This window comes from Protopterus annectens, chromosome 9.part0 (assembly GCF_019279795.1).
Source record: "Protopterus annectens isolate FY-2018-M chromosome 9.part0, PAN1.0, whole genome shotgun sequence".
Classification (NCBI taxonomy): domain Eukaryota; kingdom Metazoa; phylum Chordata; order Ceratodontiformes; family Protopteridae; genus Protopterus; species Protopterus annectens.
Window position 1 is genome coordinate 1,785,544,819 of NC_056743.1, and position 22,064 is coordinate 1,785,566,882.

A 22,064-nucleotide genomic window follows, 5' to 3' on the forward strand; every position below is an offset into this window, starting at 1 on the left:
CATTATTAAAAACAAGTTCCTGATTATTTCTGGACTTGTCCTAATTCTTAGGGCTGTAGCAGAAAACAGCTTACTCTCCCTCATACCCCACTCAAAATGTTGTGCGTGCACACGTTTCTAAACCTTTCCCTTATGCAACCTCAAATTTCAGTACACAATTCTATTTTTACAGATCCTCTATCGCCACATTCAAAATGTCTCCCACCTTGTTCTATGCCACGCCCCCCTTACGCTCAACTTTTCAATGTATCACGTTATTTGCCTGAAAGTAGTCTGCGGCGTGGGGGCTTGTCTATTGTCGGGACGTCGGATTGGCAGGTGAGAGTTGCTGTAGTGGTGCTGATTAGGAAAGTCATATGTGTCTCTGTAAGTGGTCGAAGTCCATTGGGAAGGTAGGGAGACCTTGAGGAATTATCTGGTGTTGTTCTGCTTAGCAGAAAATTATGCGATAAAACCGGTGATATACACACGCTGCTTTGAGAACATTTGATAAGGTAAAAGCACTTGGCGATATGGTATTGACCTGCATGTGTGGCTTGTTGACATTCTTATGCTGCAACTGAATGTGTTAGGGAAGGGGCATAGTAAAGTAGTTGTAATTTTTTTAAGTTGTGTGGTTAATGGCATTTTTATTGATTTTAATGCAGGAAGTCACTCATGCCGAATCTAGTAAACCCGTGGAGCTTGAAGCGCTGAGGGTTTCTAGTTAGCAGGCTGTACAGATACTTTCTCATCTCTGATTTTGAGTCAGATGTTTGCTCAGTCCATCCCAAGCCTTGGAGAAAAGGTGGTGAATTACCCTTAGTAAATAACGACAATAATTAGATTTATAGACTTCTTTTAATTCAGAAAATACAGTCAACATTCCGTTATTCTGCCAGTGTCTCAAGTTAATAGTACTAATATTTTTAAGTGTCCTTGATTGTCCCCGATCATACCTCTCAATCTCTTAGCGCAAGAAATCTGGACAAAGTCTGACATACCGGGGGATGATGGCGCAAAAATAGGGACATGTTTAAATATTGCTCTTATAAACTCATAAGTTGGTAGAATAACAGGATTGGGCGTAGCATTCATTTTTCTGAAGGGTATGAATTCTAAAACTCAGATGTATGTCATTAGCCCACTAATTTACCAGAACACCACAGATTTTACAATAGACCAAAAACATGAAGCAAAAATCTGGACATTCTGTGAAAATCTGGACAGTTGAGAGATTTGTCCCTGATTCTGTTGAGATCTGTCACTGACTGGTTTTGAGCTATGAGTATGTCTTCATACTGCTACAAGCGATAGCAAATAATAATACATAAAAAGTGAGTAATATATAGTGCAGTATCTACCTACAAAGATGCATTCATTGCCTCTACAGCAGCTTGGATTGCCCAATGTCAGCCACCTCAGGAGGTATTGGTAATCACAGAAACTGGACCTTTTGATTTTTGTGACAGTTGTGATGCATTATAGCTCCTTTCCCAATTGTTGATGTTGGCTGTATTGTATTCAAACATGTAAGAGCTGTAAATTCATAAGTGCAATTTGATTTGTATTACATTTTATGTGCAGCATAGTCTATGTGTGGTATTTGTGTCATGCTTTTTGAACAATATGATTAGCAGTTTAATGCAAACAAATTCATTTTTTATGATGGAAGTGTTAAGCAAATAACTTTGTAAAAGCCCTTTGGCCAGGGTCGTGGCTGAAAGTAGATTGAAGACCACACCACCCATCTGGTTAGCAATCCGTCTCAAACCACTGACAATCTCATTTAAATAAATTCCTGTTAGAAAATAATTTATTGCCTGTGGTAAATGTCTTAAGGTTTGAAAACTTTACCTTTCAAGTATTACAGCTACACTGACAAATCACAGCTGAATCTACTTAGCTGCAGCTATCAGACATGGCATGATCTCAACCGTCTGAGTTATCAAAAAAAAAAACTTCCATAGAGAACCTTTATTGGTAATCCACTAGTAGTTAACTGTCCCTTGCTGTCTTCTTCCAGGCTACCATCTTTCATGAGCAGCTTGATAGAAGAACAGATGAAGGCATGCCTTGTACTATTCTTTTTAAGCACTAGATGTCATTTCCTCACAGTTCATGACTGCAAGTTCATTGGCAGTTTATGTTACACTCACTATGAGATAGTTGTGCAGTTCAGATAAGTAAATCTGAAGTGGTTATTTTTTTTTAACAATAACCCTGCTAAACTGGTTACATAAGCTGGATAGGCTAAAGCAAGAATTGACTGGTAGAGCAATGGACATTCCCTTGCAGTCAGACATTCCCCTGTGTTGTCTGAATGGCTAGTAGTCAAGTGTCATGAAAACTGGAACTGGGTATGTTGATATTAAACTTGTACTTTGAATGGCGTGATATGATGATTTCACCTATATTGCATTTTGTAGGAGGTCTGGGCTGAAACAAGGTTCTAGCGGTTAGGATATGGGATTGCTGAAAGTCTATAAAAGCACTGGTAATTAAAGTTTAGTGGCTCACTGCAGAAAAAAAAAGAGTACTTTGAACTAATGTACTGTTGTAAATGCTGGGCGACATGTGATCTTTGTTTGTTTCTTGTTAATGCTATCACTGATGTAACATGTTCCTTGGTGTTAAATTGGCACCATCCACACACACACACATGCAGTTAAGAGGCTGGAAGCTTTTCTCAACACCGCCTTCTTGCAGTTCTTCCCTTCTCTGCACTGGTTTTGAACTTGTATGGTTCCTTGTGTGCATTAGTAGCCAAGACACTTGCTAGCCAGTCTTTGGAGCCATACTTGCTACCCCTTAAGACACCCGTGATGTGTTACATGTAGCCTAAGTCATCTGAGTATTAACGCTACTGGTAGTGAAAACGGAATAACCTTAGCAAGAGAAAAAAAATCAAATTTTGTCATGTTGCATGTTCGCTACTATTTCAGAATCTGCCACACACAGTCCCAATGCCCTATAAATAGGCTTACTTTACTACACTGTAAGTTTGACCCTTTTCATTTGCAACATTCTCCTTACATTGCTTCTGTGTTTATTTTAGACTTTCTATTGTTGAGCTCTGCTTCTGTCTGGGTATATTACCTGGGTAGTTTGTTAATTTCCTTCTGCCTGGTAGCTGTGTTGATGCTGTGCATTAAAGTGTGTATAGGTTCATAGGTACTTACTAAGCTGTTGATCTGTGAGGATCTTAAGAAACCTAGCCTTACATTCCCCATTGTAGTTTTAGTTCTTGCATACAAATAACCCAGTGATGGGCCAAACATGGATATAGTGGGACATTTAACTATTTCCCGTATTCATGAAGGACAGGGGTGTTAAACAGGGGATGAATTTTTGGTTATCCACCCATTCATCCAAGTTAGAGTAAGAGAAGTACTTTGCTTTATGTGGAATGGAGGATGGTTCCACAGAAACAGAATTCTCTGTGATGTAAACCTATCCCTCCCAACATGTTCTATTTATTTTGTAAAAGAAATTGAAGTCTCTTGAACAGATATTTGTGCTAATGTTGGACTTGTGAATGTGTAATAGGTCTTTACAGACAAGGTCTGTTGAAGCTCTGTATGTGAGGCAGAGGTCGTCTCTTAGTAACTACAATGATACTGAGAATAGAAAGAAAGCTTTGAAATGGTCTGCGTAGTTTTTATGATTTAGACCCTTGATTTATTTTTTTTTTAGTGAGAAAACTTTGTGGTCATTCCAGGTGTGAGAAGTGTTTGTGCAGGTACATTCTGAAAGGGACATTATATTCAGTGATCAGCCTGAAGAGTTTAAGAGTATATTCCATCCTTGGATCTGGACACAATATCTTTAGATGTAAGCTGTGTAAAGTAAAAAGTCTTCCTTCCAACTGTAGAAATGTGGTGATTAAAGGACAGTTCATTGTCGACATAGGTTCCCAGATCTCTAACTGCTGGATCAGTTTTCAGTGGTGTGTTGTCAATGTGATAATTACAAGGGGAGTCATGTATCTGAAAGATACAGTTATATACTTCTTGGTATTTAGTTTTTGCCCGTGGTTTTATGTGTATTTGTTTGGCATCCCCTCTTCACCATGCACTCATTTACTTTGTTTTGCTGTCCTAGCAACCTAAGTGGGGTTGAGAACTGATTCGTTGTCTTCTCTCACTTGGATACATATGAGATTGTATTCCCTAACCCGTCTCCATGGCAGCAGTGGACATCCCTTCCAAGGTAGAGCTTATAGTGCTGAATCCATTGGTGCACACTTACCTAAACACACACTCACACCAAATATCAGCTACATTTTCCAGCTTTCCTCAGCAGGACTGACTCACTTATCTTTTATTTAGTAAAGCATTTTAACCAGGATTTTTTTTCTTTGGTTCCCTTGCATCTTTCCTTAGTGCTGCTACATAGTGCCCCACGTCGATGCTAGTCTATCAGCTACTCCAACCCCCTTTGTCTTACTCTTATTTGCTGGAGCTGGTCATGGAACCTAAGGGTGTCCTGGAAGTCTCACTCATCCACATTCAGGTGGGAGATTTTTGATTATGCTGTACCCACTCCCCCATCCCTTGTGATGCCCATGGTTGCATCCAAGGAGCGAGCATGCAGTGGGGGTGTTGTGGCATATTGCCCTGCCTCTGCTGCAGGTCAGCCATGTCCACCCATGTCTCCTCTTTGAACCATGCCTCCTACTATGTGACATCCCAAGTGTAGCCACAGGAGACTCCCATGTCACCACCCTACACTTTGGATGGTAATGCCTATGCCTTCCTGCCACTCCATCAGTCATCCGAGCCACTAAGCATACTCTGACAACTGGACCATAGTCGAGGCTTTATCCCTCTACACCACTAGAGTAGCCAACCAGGAATTTCTGATTTTGTGTAGCACATTTTCAGAAGAAACTCTGGGAACAAAGCTCCAGTTTCACATCATTCAAAATAAATGTCTATAATTACAGTTTTGAATAACTATTTTGAGGTGTATAACAATATAGCTGTTCGGCGGCCATGGTGGTGCAGCGGTTAGCGTTGCCGCCTCACAGCAAGATGTTTTCCAGAAGAAAAAGATAACAATATAGCTGTTGAGTTTTATTTTTGGATGGAAAAGGGGATTATAGTATATGAGTGGCAGCAGTTATTAATTAAAAGGTCATCACCACAATAGAAACAAAGTATAACATTTCAGTATAGTTTAAGAGGATGATGTAGAAGTAAATATTGACAACAGAATTTTAAACAGCAAGAGTCTGTCAGGCAGCAGATAGTGAAACACTACCTCAGGGATTCAGAAGTGCCATGTTTGCTGCCAAACCGACACTGTTTACACTGCATGCAAGATGACCTCCAGTGCTTATTGCCTGTGCATGTGGCCAGGTCAGTGTGAATGATGATGAACTTCTCATCACAGTTGTAGTACAGATCCGTAACACGGTCCTGTACCTCATGGCCAGATTAAAGTACAAGCAGCTGCAGTGAACATTGATCGTGGCTAAGCATCAGTGGTAGTCATTGTGAGTCTGAGCACACAGACGCACTATGTTGCGTATGTATTGTAATTTAAATAGGTATGCACAGATGTTGTATGAAAACGAAAATAAAAAGAAAGGTAAAGGTGTAGAGATGTTAGTAGCACAGCAGCAGAAACTACAAAAGCGGGCAGATGATTGCAAGGGGAGCAGATGACCAAAGCAGGAATGCAAGCACAGTAGAGTGGATATGATCATGCTCAAATGTAGAACTATGTGAAATTCAGACAGGAAAGCCACATGAAGTACTGACCAACACCATTCCTGACAATTATCTGTACTATAACTTGAATGTCATGGGGGATAAAAAGGAAAATATTCAACCCTGAGGGGATTTGGCCAATCACCTCTGTCCACTTACATTGTACTAATTTTTTTAACAAGGTGGGCCAGGGCAGAACTCAAAGTGAAGATGTCAGTGAAGCAGAATCCAGGGAAATGTTATTGATTGGCAGACTGATAGCAAGAAAAGAGAAATAAGTCCCAAAAGATTTGAACCCCTGCCTTGGTTCAGTGGTATTTATGCAGATACTAAGCCACAGAGGCAGTTATACTGAAGGTGTTAGTAACATATGTGTCAGGGGAATTTTGCACATTGATGGACTAATGGCTAGAAAAGAAAGATAGACCCCCCAAGGGATTCCAAGCCATGCCTTTATTCAATGAAATTGCAGTGTTTGTGGCTCAAGACAAAACACACTTCAGTTTTGTTCTGGATGGCCAGAAGGCTGTGGGTTATATACCTATTCCAGGTGATTAGATTAATTTTCTGATTGCTGATATTGCAGAACAGCATTAAGGTGAAGTAGTTTATCTCCAACAAACTCTATTCCACTAATGCAATTCAGTGTCTGTTTACATCAGTATAAACCTATACACCGCAGGCATTCTTGTAAAAGTTTGTAAAAATTGGACAATATGTGCACAAATTAGATGTTTACTTTGTATCTTTCTCTTCTTGTTACTACGTAAATGAAAATGTTTTATGTATTATTTTCTTTCATTTTATCAATAACGTTTACTGTACCACTATTGTAAAAAAAATTTATTGTTAAGTATTATTTTTTTCTTATCTGTATTTTCCGAGCTTTTCTCCCTGGGCCTCCGCTGTATGGACAGTCATGACCACTGTGCTGGAAGTGTTGCGCTTCAGGTGATTACATTTCATCTAATTTTTTATGCATTCTATGCTCTTAACAAGAGAATGCTCAGTAGCCATGTTGGCCATAGAGAAGGTGAGGTAGATTTGCCTGTCAACCGCATAGCAGAGATTATGTAAACCTTCGCACCTAACAAGTTTACCTAATCTTAGGGTATATATATATATGTATATAGAAAATAACAATGGACCCCAGATCATTTTACTTGGGATACTGGAAGCGGCATAGTAAATGAACAAGGTCCTAATCTTAGGGTATATATACAGAAAATAACAATGGACCCCAGATCATTTTACTTGGGATACTGGAAGCGGCATAGTAAATGAACAAGATGCTAACATCAAAAACAGTCCATTGGATACATCCCAGAGATATAAGAGCCACACAAATCTAGGTTAGTAAGGAAAGGTTGGTGTTAACATTATAAATGATTCAGCAGAATTTTGTGATCCATCATATTAGATATTGAAATAAGATTCAAGAGGATCAGGACATGTATGAGGGTAGTGTGACAGTGGTGAGGTCTGCGGTGGGAGTGATGTATGTGTTTAAGGTGGAGGTGGGATTACATCAAGGATCAGCTCCGAGTCCTTTCTTATTTGCAATGGTGATGGACAGGTTGGCAGACGAGTTCAGACAGGAGTCCCCGTGGACTATGATGTTTGCAGATGACATTGTGATCTGTAGTGAGAGTAGGGAACAGGTGGAGGAGACCCTGGAGAGCTGGATATATGCTCAAGAGAGAAGAGGAATGAAGGTCAGCAGGACTAAGACAGGATATGTATGTGTGAATGAGAGGGAGGATAGAGGAATGGTGAGGATGCAGGGAGTAGAAGTGGCGAAGGTGGATGAGTTTAAATACTTGGGATCAACAATTCAGAGTAACGGTGAGTGTGGAAGAGAGGTGAAGAAGAGAGTACAGGCAGGATGGAGTGGGTGGAGAAGTGTCAGGGGTGATTTGTGACAGACGAATACCAGTAAGAGTGAAAGGGAAGGTCTACAAGAGGGTAGTGAGACCAGCTATGTTATATGGGTTGGAGACAGTGGCATTGACAAAAAGGCAGGAGTCAGAGCTTGACATGGCAGAGTTGAAGATGTTAAGATTTGCACTGGGTGTGACGAGGATGGACAGGATTAGGAATAAGTATATTAGAGGGTCAGCCCAGGTTGGAAGGTTTGGAGACAAAGCCAGAGAGGCAAGATTACGTTAGTTTGGACATGTGCTGAGGAGGGATGCAGAGTATATTGGGAAAAAGATGCTAACGGTGAAGCTATCAGGTAACAGGAAAAGAGGAAGGCCTAAGATAAGGTTTATGGATGTGGTGAGAGAGGACATGCAGGTGGTTGGTGTGACAGAGCAAGATGCAGAGGACAGGAAGAAATGGAAACAGTTGATCCGCTGTGGCGACCCCTAACAGGAGCAGCCGAAAGAAGAAGAAGAGGACTGAATAGGAACAGGAGATCATTTATGACCCTAGTAAGGGCTGCTTCATGTGAAAGGGCTGGAATGGGTTTTGAACTCTGTATTCCTATAACATTGAATCAAGCTGTGAATAAACAGTCTTTTCAGTAAGCTTACAAGTAAAAAGATAGAGAGAGAGCAATAATAATTGAGATGAAGAGATTTCTTTAAAATAGGGACCATGAAAGCCTCCTTCACTACAGTTGGGAAGACTACCCTTATCAAAGACAAGACGATTTGATATATCAGTGGACACAGCACATTAAGACTGGTTAAAGTCTGTCATATTTGGCACAGATCCTACTATTGCTAACAGGTTGCATACTTGAAATTGAGGCAATGAGGTCAAAGTACTCCAGCATCTGGGACTCTCACTAAGACCAGGGAATTGCATCTATATGGACAGAACAAGTTTTGCATGAGCATATCTATCCACTGTGATGTCAGTTTAGCTGCAAATATTTGACTAACCAGTTTACATTCTTCAGATGAAAGCACTCTTCAGGTCTGTCAACAACTTGAAAGAGCTTGACTGGTGTATTAAATGTGATACAAATCTTTGTAGAATGGAATGCAGCCTTTATATGTCAGATCTTTACTTAAATAGCAATGTAGTGTTTATCAGGCCTAAGTTTGGCATCAGAGAAGGGGGTCAGGATGGAGAGATGTAATCAGTGCAAATAGAAAAGGAAAGAGAGGTTTTATTTTGAACTGAAATAATCTTCAAACCTTGGTGGGTACATTCACGTGGTGGGCCCTGTTGTTTACTAAATTCCACCTAGGCAAAACTGATATATAGGCTGTTATATATAGCATGAAAAAAATAAGAAAGTGCACTCATCCCAGGATAAAAAAAAAATCTAGCCCTGGCAAAGGCACTAGGTCCAGGGCTGGTGGAAAGACCAGTGCAAATTCCTCCAAGAATGAAAGGGGACTTGCTGTTGTGTTAGGCCATGATCCAATAGATGACCTAAGACCCCCCGCTGTGGTAATAAACAGTTGTCCACAAAAAGTTAAAAAAAATTCACCAGACAGACAAAATGCCTGGAAACAGAGAAATAGATACTTGAGGACAAAAAAATGTTTTTTTTTTATGCAAAAAACCCAGAGTTCCTGAAAAGGGGTTATACTGCAAGCCTTGGCTTAGGAACATGGTCCTTTCCCATCAAGGTAAGTAAAAACTTAAGCATTTAGAGAAATTGACATAAGAGAAAGCAGTACGCCTCCACTGATGCTCAAACAGTTGCCTAAGACTACTCATTCTGTGGAGACTGGCATCCTGTTTTGATGCCAATGTAGAATAAGGTAGACGGAGTCTACATGAGGTGGGCAAGCAGATCCAGGAACCACCTAATGACCTTATTACAAGCTGTACGTAGTTCATTTGGTCTGTCTGTATTGGACTTTGATAGGAACTGATGGAAGCAGGAGCCACCCTGTTGCCACCCATTTCAACAAATTCTTCACTGAATCCATTCTTGGACTAGCTAACCGCCAAAGCTGTCCATCCTCCAACCAACCACCCAATTACCAAGTGAAAAACAATGGCTTTGTCTTCCATCCTTTCTCTACTGACACAATAAAGAAACTAAAACAGACCACCTTGTCCGCTGATAAACTTCCCGCTGCATTTTTGAAAATAGCTGCTGATGCCATTGCATACCCTGTATCCATTCTTATCAACCATTCATTATCCGAAAGTCTTGTCCTTGAGATCTGGAAAATTTCTCACATTATTCCACTCCACAAGGAGGTATAACTCAAAAGAGTTAACCAACTATCGGCCTATAGCAGTACTCTCGCCCTTGTCTAAAATACTGGAGAGGTGCATACACACACAAGTCATGGATTACCTCAACACCCACAGCCTTCCACAAACACTCAACACAGCTTCAGGCCCTATCGCAGCACCACAACAGCCCTTATGTCATTTACTCATGTAGTTAACAACCACAGAAAAAAATGGCAACTATGTCTCTACTATCTTTCTTGATCTCTTTAAGGCATTTGATATGGTTAACCACAATAAACTCATTAAATCCCTCTCAGAACTGAATCTTAGCAAACCCACCATTACCTGGTTTCAGAGTTATTTAACAGGTAGACAGCAAACAGTACAGTCGAGGCAAGAACTCTCGCCATTATTACCAGTCACACTGGGAGTTTCCCAAGGCTCTATCCTCAGTCCCTTACTTTTCTCTATCTTCACTAACAACCTCCATACCTCTACTCTACATGCCTCAATCATCCAATATGCTGATTACTCAACTTAAATCTGTTCCTCTCCTTCCAAGAACTGTAATTAAAAACACAGGCCTCTTTCCTTTCTGTAGAAGATTGGCTTACCAACTCTCCACTAATACTAAACCCCAGTAAAACCAAACTTCTCGTATTCCAGCCTACTAATCACTACACTCCCATACCCACATTTACTATAATTTCTAACAACAAAACAATGTCTATCCTGTCACTCACACCAAACTTCTAGGAGCTGAGATAGACTGCAACATGAAATTTGACACTCGCATTTCACTCACCATAAATAGAGTACATAAAAAATTAGGGGAAATTATATAGATATAAACAATTTCTCACAAACAGTACCAGGGCTAAAATAACATAAACACATCTCATCGCTATACTTCTGTATGCATCCCTGTCTTCACCAGTCTTAGAAAATCAGATATAACTAAACTTGATGCCTGTTATAACAAAACTGCAAAGTTTGCCACCAATAGCCCACATCACACTCGCCATCGCTCAGCCCTTAAACAACTCATCTGGCTTGAACTTCCCCACCTTCTCCATTACAACCAGCTTATACTAACCCATAAGATTCTTTACTACTCTGATAAAACCCTTGCATTACAAAACGTAACACATCCTTACTCCAGTACTAGGGTCCTACGATCCAGTAACAAACCTCTCTCATTCAAGTCACTAAAGCCAACAACTCTGCAGGAGCCTTCCTCTGTTCGAATGCTATAGCTAAAAGATGGAACACTCTGCCCACTAACATATCAGCCACAACTTCCATAGCTCATTTTCAGAAATCTCTAAAAACACACTAAAACTAATTGGATTTGCAAGTGTGACTTCCCAGGCTAGTCTAACTCCATCTTCTTCTTGCTCAGCCAGGGGAAACTCTCTTACCTTATTTTCAGGAAGTAGATTTCTCTTTCTTGGAAGTCTCATTCCTCATACCTCTCTCTTCCTCTCAAGTTACTTCTTAAGTACAGACACCTGGTGTATAGGTTCATAGGTTGGTACTGGGCTATCTGCCCAAAGGCATATATTAGCCCAGCCACGTTGTGCGGTATTCACCGCCCCTTTAGTAGTTCCCTAGACCCTTGTACTAGCAGCTAGTACCCTTGGCCCCTATCTACTAGTGCTGTTGGTGTGATCCCCGGTGTGAACTTTCTGTTACCCATCCGCTCATCAAGGTTCCTCTTGAAGAGTGATAGTGAGGGGCTCTGTCTTATGTAGATCGGGACCCTGTTCCACAGTAAGGGAAGTCTCTGCAAAGGGAATCTGTCCCTCCAGCATGTTCTATTCATTGTTGTGTTGAGGTTTATATCCCTAGAGCGTGTAGCTCGAGTAGATTTGGTTTTGCTAAGATGGAGCATGTTCAACAATTCTGGGTTGGACATGGCTCTGTACGTTAGACAGAGATCGCCTCTGAGAAAGCGGTATGCAACAGAGAACAGTCTTAGCTTTTTCAATCGTGCTGCATAGGGCAACTGTTTGAGGCCAGTAATCCTCTTGGTTAGGTACCTCTGTGGTCTCTCCAGCTGCTGGAGATGTCTAGCCAGGTACATTCCAATTGGTGCATTGTACTCAATAATGGGTCTGATGAGGGAAGAGTAGAGGGGCACCATTACATCCTTAGATCTTGATGCGAACCCTTTCGTGATCAGATGGGTCACATAGAAGGATTTTCTAACCACTTTGGCAACATGGTTATCAAAGAAAAGCTGACTATCTACTATACTTTATATTATTATAACATTATATCATACTGAATGTTACTCTGTACAGTTTAAGGTGTTTCATCTTGGTACTTGTATAGTGTTCCATTTTTCATCCTATTTTTAGTTGATATACAGTTTAAAGTGTTATTGTCCTAGTTTTATTTGATGTAAAATGTATAGTGTTATTCTTTTGTACTTGGGAAAGTGTACTTTATTAATCAGTGTTATATGTGGAGCTTTTCTTCCCGGGTCTCCGCTGAAAAAGGACTTGTGTTCAGTTGGACTTTCTCAGTAACTAAATGTAACATAAATAAATAAATAAAATTGCTCTCCACTTACAGCATGAAAATTCCACTGCTGAAGATTTTAGTGAGGGGGTTATAAAGAATGGGGAACCAAGGTGTGCTCTCATACACGCACCATGAGACAGGTTCCAATATCACTTCAGAGCCTAAAGCACTGAACTGGAAAACCAACTAAACAGTATGAGCAGATCTGAGCTGCAGACAAAATTACCTGACCAAAGCCAAAATTCGCCTAATACCAGTGATGTCATTAACAAGAGACAAAAAAAACACATTGCTGATGAGAGTTGCCCATCACTAAATAGTCTGTCAGTCCCAACACTTAAATAGACAAGGAAGTGTGTAAACCCTGAAGGAATGTCCTTGCACTGCCTGACAAATGGTAGACAGGGAGGAAACCACAGCTTGTTCCTTTCTCAAGATACGTAATCTTTGTCAGAAACAATGGTAGGTGTTAATGAATCACACCGCTCCCCCAGTTGAGCCTGTTCTGGGGTACTTTATTGTAGAGAACCATGGGGATAGAAATTCTCATCCATTCAGGTTTCATGTAGGTGCCACATCAGTATCATGCAGCTGATCAGAAATAATACCTAGCCTGTTCTGGAAGGAACTGACATTGAAATAAAATGCCGTTGGGGATTTGCAGTGCTGTCCAGGTCACCAATATCTCTCCTGTTTGAGTATCAGATTACCTGAGTACGTTACATATGACAGAAATTCTGGCATTGTGATGCTTCTTACCGCAGTGGAACCTGGTCATCAAAACTGTCAGTGCAGTCAGTGTGTCAGGGCACTTCATGCCAGCAAATTTGAGGTACCCTCTCCCCCGTGCTATTTCAGTGAGTGATTTCTATGACAAGAGCAAAAAGTGACAGGATGAAGCTGTCAGTGACAGAAGGGGTAGGATACAAGAACAAGGTGCCAAGAATAAGAAACTTGTAGTATGATTATAGTTATGACCCTTTGATCTATGTCACTGAGATTTCTATGTTTTTTCCCCAACAATCTACAAATTAAAACAATGGCATCACAAAGATAAAATAAAGTGGTACAGCAGCAGTGTAATAAAGTCTGTCAGTAAAGATGGGCAAGGACATATATTCTGGGCTGTAGCATGAATTAGGGAACCTTTTATGATCTTGTAAGATGAAATCTCCAACAACATTAAGGCACAATCCACAGAGAATCTTGTAAGCAGATGGAAATGAAACTCTGGACATGGTAATTGCAGAAGCCAGGGTTATCTGAACATTATTCTTCAAGCTGAAAAGCCACAAGGGGCAGGTAGTGAACCTGGCAACAGCACTGATGGATTAGATGACTCAAGAGTCCCAGGCACATAAGTGATCATTTGCACTCATATGGTGCTTGGCACATCTTGAATGAGATGTACAGTTCCACAGTGTACTGCTGTTAGCACATGATATAAAGCAGATCTTAAAAGTGCGTGTCCAAGGTTCAAGATGTATGGCTTCAGATAAGCAGCAGTTTAATCCTAAAAGCACAAATGCTTAAAGCCACAGGAAGGCTTGAAATATGCCAGAGAATAGCAACACAGGCACGGAATGGTGAACATTCACACAAGCAGGCTAGAACCTGCAAATATTCAGCAATACAACAATATAAATATTTAACCACAAAGAGTAAATATCAGAACTCTGGACTTCAGCTTTCTCACTCTAAATTCTGAGGTCCAGATTTCAGACTCCAAAATACTTTCAAAACACAGCTCAGAATCTTCAAAGCCTGCAAAAAAGCACATTGCAATGTCCCAGGAGCATCTCAGTACCAACATGCAACCTAAAATGGACATGTCAGCATGGATGAGTTATCAAGCAGTGCATCTTGCTTCAAGAGCGAAAGAGGTCATAATAACCCTGTACTGAACCCTCATCAGGCCAGTAATTGACTGCAGTGCACCCTTGGTATGCACCTTACCAGGCACCTGCAGCACCTTGAGAAACCTCGGAGGTTTCTAACCAAGAAAATCCAGGGTCTCCAGCACATGTCATACACTGATGGACTGAAGTCCCTCTCACTGTACTCAATAGCATACACACTACTTAGATGAGACTTGTGCCTGGCCTACAGAGCAATCTCGGATCCAAAACTAATGGAAATGCTGCATATCTGCAAGTCAAATGGGACAAGGGTCACCCACTCCAGGGACTTTAACCTGGCCTGGAACATAAATAGGACCTGCTGGAGAGAGATGACTCAGAGATTGCCACTTTTCTGAAATAGGCTACCAATTCACATCAAACAAAGCCCCTCTATGACCCATTTTAAGCGCAACCTGGATGACTGGATGGAAAACCGTAAATTCCTGCTGGAGATTTCACCTATGCCCCCTCCAAGATATGGGCAGTCGTTGCTTACTAAGATCTCGAGTTTAGGTTAAGATCCTTTATATCGGGTTTCTGTAGTATTATATTGGGTACACATGGCTAGGCTTATAAAGACCTTCGGATTAGTAACCCAGTAACCACCTATGGACCAACAGCAAGACCAAAAGTTAAACATCATGAAGCATTTAAGACATTTTAAAACCAGGTAGATCATAGTAAAATGTGGAAAAATATGTGCAGTTGGTCTAGGTAACCAAAACACTACCATCTTTTCCATGTGTCTTGCAGATGCAGATGCCTTTCCCCTTTGCTGCTACACCATTTTTTCTGCAGCAGGTATCAGTGTTGCAGTTAGTCATACTACCTGGCCTGTTCCCACAATGGATAAGGTAACTTTAGCCACTTACCTCCTTGTTCCCTCTATTTTAATGTCTCTTTCACAGCCCGTAGAACAGCTAATCAAAATCTGAGCACCAAGTCATAAACATTTAAAATGTCAAGGCCGATTTTACCATGTCCCCTAATGCTGGGATTGAATTGCTGAAAAAAATGGACTTGCATATACTTGGTCTGAGATGACCATTTCTCAAAACATTCCCTTTTCTCTGAGATATGGTGATGTCAGAGATAGTATATATAAGGTATGGGGGCTTGACCCCACATTTGTTGGTGCTGGGGGCTTTTTCTCTTGCAAAAAAGAAGTTTAAAGGAGAAGAGTGATGTTCGACAGTCACTCTTGTCCTGCATTTCTGTTGGTCTTTTTTTTTTTTGGTCTTTTTTTTTTTTCAGCGGTACAAGTGCCAGCATTTCAGTAGGGCGCCCACCAGGCTGCAGTCAGGGTTTTTCTTCCTATATGGTACACAGATGTCTGCTGTCCCAAACAACTCTGAACCCCTCTGATGACTTCAGCTGTACTATTTCTTCAGGCAACATGTTTACGAACATACTTTCTTTGTAGTGCTTTCTCAAGTTTAACTTGAATTTCAGCTGTCAACCTTGTTCTCCTCTGCCTTGTATCTCCTTCTCCTTCAGTTCACTCACAACTTGTTTTTGATATGGTGTGCTCATACAATATTTTTCCTTTTTCATTGTCTATTCTAGTGTATAAATCCTTGGCACTCTGTTTTTACTATATCCTCTTAGCTGCTACATACTGTTCATCATTTTGGCAGTTCTGCATTTCAAACTTTCTGCAAGCCTAACTGTGTTTTATCTGCATGACTGCTTGAACTGTACACTACATTTCATTTATTGCTTTACCAGTACACTGCATACCTCTCAACTGTACAGATTTTTGTTGCATATTTTTGGTCTGTTGTTCATAAAATTGTGTTTTTCCGGCAAATTAGTGGCAAATCATTAAAGATTGAAGTTGGTAAATAATGAGTTTCAGACTTCCTGCCCTTCAGAAATTTCATGCTAATGCAAAAGCTGTTATTCTATCAACTTCCTAAGTTTTTAAAAGCAGTATTTAAAAATTGTCCCTATCTTTGGGCCTTTAACGAAATTTCTTGCTCTAAGAGGTTGAGAGGTATTGTGCACTGTACAGTAGAAAGATGACCTCTGTGTCTGTGGAATCCAGTACATAGTTTGCACAACAGCTTCTTGTTAACCTTCGACCTTACTCTTTCATATTCTGTAGCATAATTCAGTTTAGGGGGTGATTATTAATGACCAATAGGGCCTTTATAAATCTAGCCTTGCAACCGCGTGTGCCTCTTTGCATCTTGGGCAGTTCTGTTAGGAAGATATATGTTAGTTAGGGCATTACTAAGGATTATATAGAGGAAGTATGTTAGTTGGACTCAAATTACTGTCTACCTCTGTCCAGAGACATGGGAGCCAGACCTGTGATGAATTTCCTATTTCCCAGCCACTAATCAAGGCTACGTGTGAACAGAGTTGGGGAGAGACTTTTTGCTTCACATAATGGGGAGCCTATTCCAGAGAATGGGGTATTCGGACAAGCATATCTGTCTCGCCAACATGTCCTGTTTATGCTGCAAGCAAAATTAAAATCCTTAGATTTAATTGTGCTGATGTTTTTCATTTTGCGAATGTGCAGAAGGTCCATCAGGGCTGGATCCAAGGATGCCTTGTATGCCAGGCATAGATACTTTCTCAGTAGTCTGACCTTTTTTATTTTGTTGCTGGAAGATAGAGCTCCCTTGTCTGTGTCTTTCTTCCCATTTGGCCATCTCCTTTTTAAAGATTTCTGTGCTATTTATTGTTTGTCTTCACTTCTTTAAAGTTGCATTTTCTAACTGCTGCAAGAACGCTGTTCTGCATTAAAATACACTGCATCTAGTGACTTGTTAGTTTCTGGCATCTGTTTGTGGTTCCTTAACACTTGGGCTCCAAACCAGTCATTTTACATTAAATGGGTCAAAGGCTGCACTCTTGTGGCAGGAAATGGCTGATTTGACCTACCTGAGCTGAGAATTACTGGTGGAAAGCTTATTGTGTGCTTACCTGGTTGGCCTTGAAGTATAATTTGTGTAAAACTTGCTTTTTTGCCAAATTTATGTAAGCCTTACATTAGTGCTAAGCTGTTATTTGCACAGTGGCATTTAGTGGTGGCTTGTATATGTGCAGTCACCAGAAAATGAAATTACCTTTATAAAAACTACCTCAGAATTTTACCTTAGTCTCATGCTACTCACAGGGCAACTGGTTTGCGTGAGGAGCAGCATTTATGCATTTAGGTAGGATTATTTAGGTCCACATCACATTATTACAACACCCTGGACTATCACTGTTCAAAGAGAATTTGGTTTGGGCACTGAGCAGCATTGCCAGATAGGTTAGCCATAGATGACACCAAATAAGCACCTATCTCGGTTCAAACAGCCTCCACTCTTATCCCTTGTAAAGTATATATTAGGACCTACGATCATGGATAGGCAATTTCTTGCTATCTCTGCATCTAGCTTAGTGAACATGGGCATCCTGAGGCAGTGTAGCAATTGCCTATGTATACTGACCACCACTTAATTCTCGAATAGACAAACACAGTATTAAAGAGATGTAGTTACACATTGACAGCTAGACTGTCACATACAGACACTAAAAGCTGCAAGCAAGTTGTCAAGTGACTTGCACACACCACTCACTGCATCCACAAAAGGCAAGGCACACAGACCCAAATATGCAGAGGTGCTCACATGTAACTTGCCTAAACCTCATAGGCCTCTCAGGCACAGCCCTCAGAATATCCACTTGCACACAAACAAGACAGTTCCCATCACAACACACAAAGCTACATCTCATTGTCTCTCAACTACCAAGCCCATAAGGTGAAACACCAAACAATTGAATATTTTGTTCATAGGAGACTAAATTGTGAGACACACTGATGTCCCTCTTACCAGACTGGATAAGGAGAAGGTTACAATTAGTTGTCTGTCGGGGGCCAGGATCCACCAGATCATGCAGGCACCCAGGTCACTTACTCCAAGTACCAGTATGACTTGGCCATAGTCCATGTGGGTGTGAGTGACCCAAGATGTACCTCTTGGACTATATGAAAAGAGACATGATTGAATGCTAAGAATATGTCACAGGCAGGTATGAGCCTAGCACTGAGCACCATTCTACTATCTCCAATGATGATGCCACAATACCAACAGAAATTGATAGACTTTAACAATTGGCTTAGTTACTGGTGTCGTTCTGAAGGGGTCTAACACTTGTTAGCACAGGAGGACATGGTTGACAGACCACACTGCTTTGCCAGTTATGGTCTTCACCTGTTACAACTAGACATTTGGATATTTTCCAAAACATTGTCCACCCCTATAGCACCTTTTTGTAGGCAATCATCCAACATAGCAATATCTACTTGGGACAAGCTAAAGGTGGTACTGCTCAATGCTAAGAGTTTCATCAATAAACTGCACTCCCTAGAAGCTTTCCTTACCCTGGAGAATGCTGACATTTGTGCAGTTACTGAAACCTGGTTGAAAGCCACAGAAGGCACTCCAGCACTGCATGGCAATAACGCCTTTCACGCATTCCAGCCACCCACTGAACTTGAAAGAACAAAAGGAGGAGGTATATCTAGTATCTGCATAAAGGATAAGCAGCACACCTCAAGGCTGGTCAAACAAAATGACGTGCTCTGGCGATTCCATGTACAAACTGACCATAGGAAGAATCCATTACCATATTCTTGCTAGCTACAGCTCCCTCACCACAAGCCAGGAAACCCATACATCATAACTGGAATTAATTGAATCACTCACCATCCAGCCCAATACCATATGGGTGATTTTAACACCATAATTCTGATTTTTGATATGTCACAATCTTTATTTCCTCTATGTAATAGTTTGTATACTGTTGTTACTCAACAGGGCATCACTACTACTACTACTATTACTAGTAGTGCTAATCGTTATCCCTCCATTAACGGGGAAAGCATAACAATCACTAACATACAGGACCAAAGATTTCTTGACTTTGTAAGCTCATATGCCCTGGAGCAGCTAGTCTGCAATCCCACTAAGAGGTACAAATTTCCTACATCTAGTACTCAGAAATATGGGAGAGTGCTGCATCCCCCCAAGTGTTATGTCCTCACTGGTAAGATCAGATTATAAAACGGTCTCCCTTGAATTAAAGGTAAATTTAGCCCCCCCCCCACCTAAACCCCAAAACGTTAAAAACTTTTCTAAAGCATCTACCTCTTACTAAGTGACTGCATAACTAGTTCCAACTTCTCCCAACCCAGAAAACAGTGAAGCTTATGCAGAGGTGTATGCAAAAGCCGTGCACGACCATATAAACAACTGCATAGAAACTGAAATAAGCCCAAGTCAAACTGCAAAAACAACCCACCCTAGTGGACTCCTGGTATTAATAGATTGTACAAAAAATAAAGAAAATCCTGTCAAGAAGCAAGAAGGAATGTACACAACAGAGTAAAAAGTCCCTAACTAGTCAAGTCTGTGAAAGTATACATTGAGACAAAAATAGCATCCAAGGATAAGCATAAGGCATTTTTCAGTTACAGTAGAGAGTCCATTATGTGAACGAATTGGGACCTAGGGTAGTTTGGATAATTTAACTGTTCAGATAATCAAACATATAACTGAACCAGATAAAAAAACTTCTAAAATCTTGCTCAGATAAAAAACTTCTAAAATCTTGTTTTTTCTGCACTCAGGGAATACACTTTTCAACCACTCAGTGATTCCAGTGGACAATAAAGAATATTTTTCACACATGAGCTGGTTACAAGCTCAAAAAACACACACAACTGAATTCGTATAATGTTTACATATTCAGACTTTATGACTTTTCCTACCCGAAAACCTTGGAGGGCTATGTTTGGATAATTGACATTTAGGATAATCGACTCTCCCTTGTATGTCCTGAATATTAAGGGCAACACTTATCAATTTGTGGAATTAGTTGTAGATGGCATCACCTATACTCAGCCAGGAGATATAGCAAATCTGCTGGCTGATAAATTCATCTCAAATTTCTCCTCCCCAGCCCTCCAGTTCTTCCCAAAGAAATACTGTCCACCCCCCTCCCTGGCAGTTACGGGTCTATATTACATGATCGAACAGTCAAATGTTTGAACACATAATAATCGACCCCTAAATATCGAAACGCCATAATGTCAAACGGCAAAAAAAAAATACCCAAATAAACTATTAAAATGCTCTAAGCAGGGGGGCAAGCCCCCTGTACCCTCACACCCCCCGCTACTTAAATATACCAACTCCGAGATCGCACTACAATGCAGACAATGGAAAACTTCCATGTCCGCACTGTACGGAGATCTCCATTGAACCATTTGACATTCTGACTGTTCGATATTTAGGGGTAGATTATTACTTGTTCAAGCATTTGACTGTTCGATCACGTAATATAAACCCCCAGTTACAACCAAAGAATAGGTTACCATTGCACTCTCTAAAGCTAAAAACATTGCTTTGATTGGTCCTGACAGTATACCAGATTGTTAAATGGCTTGATCCAGGACCAGACAGTCCCTTTAGGATCCCTGTTTAACCACAGCCTCTGGACTGGTTTTGTCCGGATAGAGCTGAGGATAGCTACAGTCATCCCTCTGCAAAAGGGGGGACCAGCAACTGACCCGGGAAATTATAGACCCATAAGTTTGACTGGTCTTATATATAAGGCCATGGAAAGAATAATCATGGACCTAATAAATAATGACGTAGGAAATCTCTAAACACTGCCCCAACCTAATTCAGCTTTGTCAAGGGCAGGTCACACCCACTAAATCTCGTGAACTTATTTGAGAAAGTCACTGGGGTCATGAATGAGGGTAAAACTGCATACCACCTACCTTGACCTGGTCAAGGCATTTGATACAATTCTCCACTCGTGTATTATAAATAAACTTACATAAATCCCATTGGCTAACATAGGGCATAAATCCCTATATTAGCTGATGGATAGCCAAACTGGCTCATGGACAGGACACGTGGTTAAAGTGGGTTAATCCAGATCCAGCAAGAGGCCAGTTACTAGTGGCATGCCACAGGGCTCGGTGATGGGACCACTCGTGTTCAGAATATACTTCTCTGAAGTAAATGTTAACATGGAAGGCCTCTGGATGACAAGTTTGCTGATGACTGAAAGCTGGAGGCAATCACTGAATCCCCTATTGATGTAGATGTTCTTCAGAAGGGTCTAAATCAGACAGATGACTGGTGTTAGAGTCATGGACTAAAACTAAATGAGAAAAAATACATTATCATACTCTTTGGGAAGTTGAATACCTCGTCATATTACAATATTAATAGCACACCTCTAGGAGTAGACTCAGATATGAGAGATCTAGGTACACAGATAGATAGTAGCCTGAATGATTGCCATATGTCCACAGTGGTGAAGAAATCTCTCTACATGACACAGCTTATAAGTAAAGACATGGCATCCAGATCCAGGAAAGTTATAGTCACACTGTACTTGGCCCTCATTAGACCAATAATCAAGTACAGTCTGCCTTTTGGCATGTACTTGACTGGCACTTAAAACAGCTGGAGCGACCTCAGAAGTTCCTCACAAAGAAAATGCAGGGTGTTAGCAAAGTGTCCTATGCAGATAGACTAAAAACCCTATCACTTTACTGTGTCTGCTAAAGGCACTCACAAGTCCAGCCCTGATGGAGCTACTACACATCCACAACACAAACAGCACAAGGGTCACCCAATCTAGGGATCTAAACCTAGTCAGCGACTCAAATAAAACACGTTGCATAGACAGATGTGTAATCATACCTAGGGTAGTGTCCATGTCCCGTATCCATATGGACAGAGGCAATCTGTCAAATACTCAA

At 40.8% G+C, this 22,064-nt stretch overlaps 1 protein-coding gene across 4 annotated transcripts in view; it reads left to right on the plus strand.

Annotated features, from left to right (window-relative positions):
- Window positions 1-297: 297 nt before the first annotated feature.
- Window positions 298-22,064, plus strand: part of GCDH (glutaryl-CoA dehydrogenase) — a 455,659-nt gene continuing 433,892 nt past the window's right edge. For 2 of the 4 annotated variants that reach the window (XM_044084654.1, XM_044084653.1), the window contains exon 1: window positions 325-494. The gene's annotated coding sequence lies outside the window, so the exon portion shown is untranslated. The other 2 variants (XM_044084655.1, XM_044084656.1) reach the window with 2 other exon arrangements.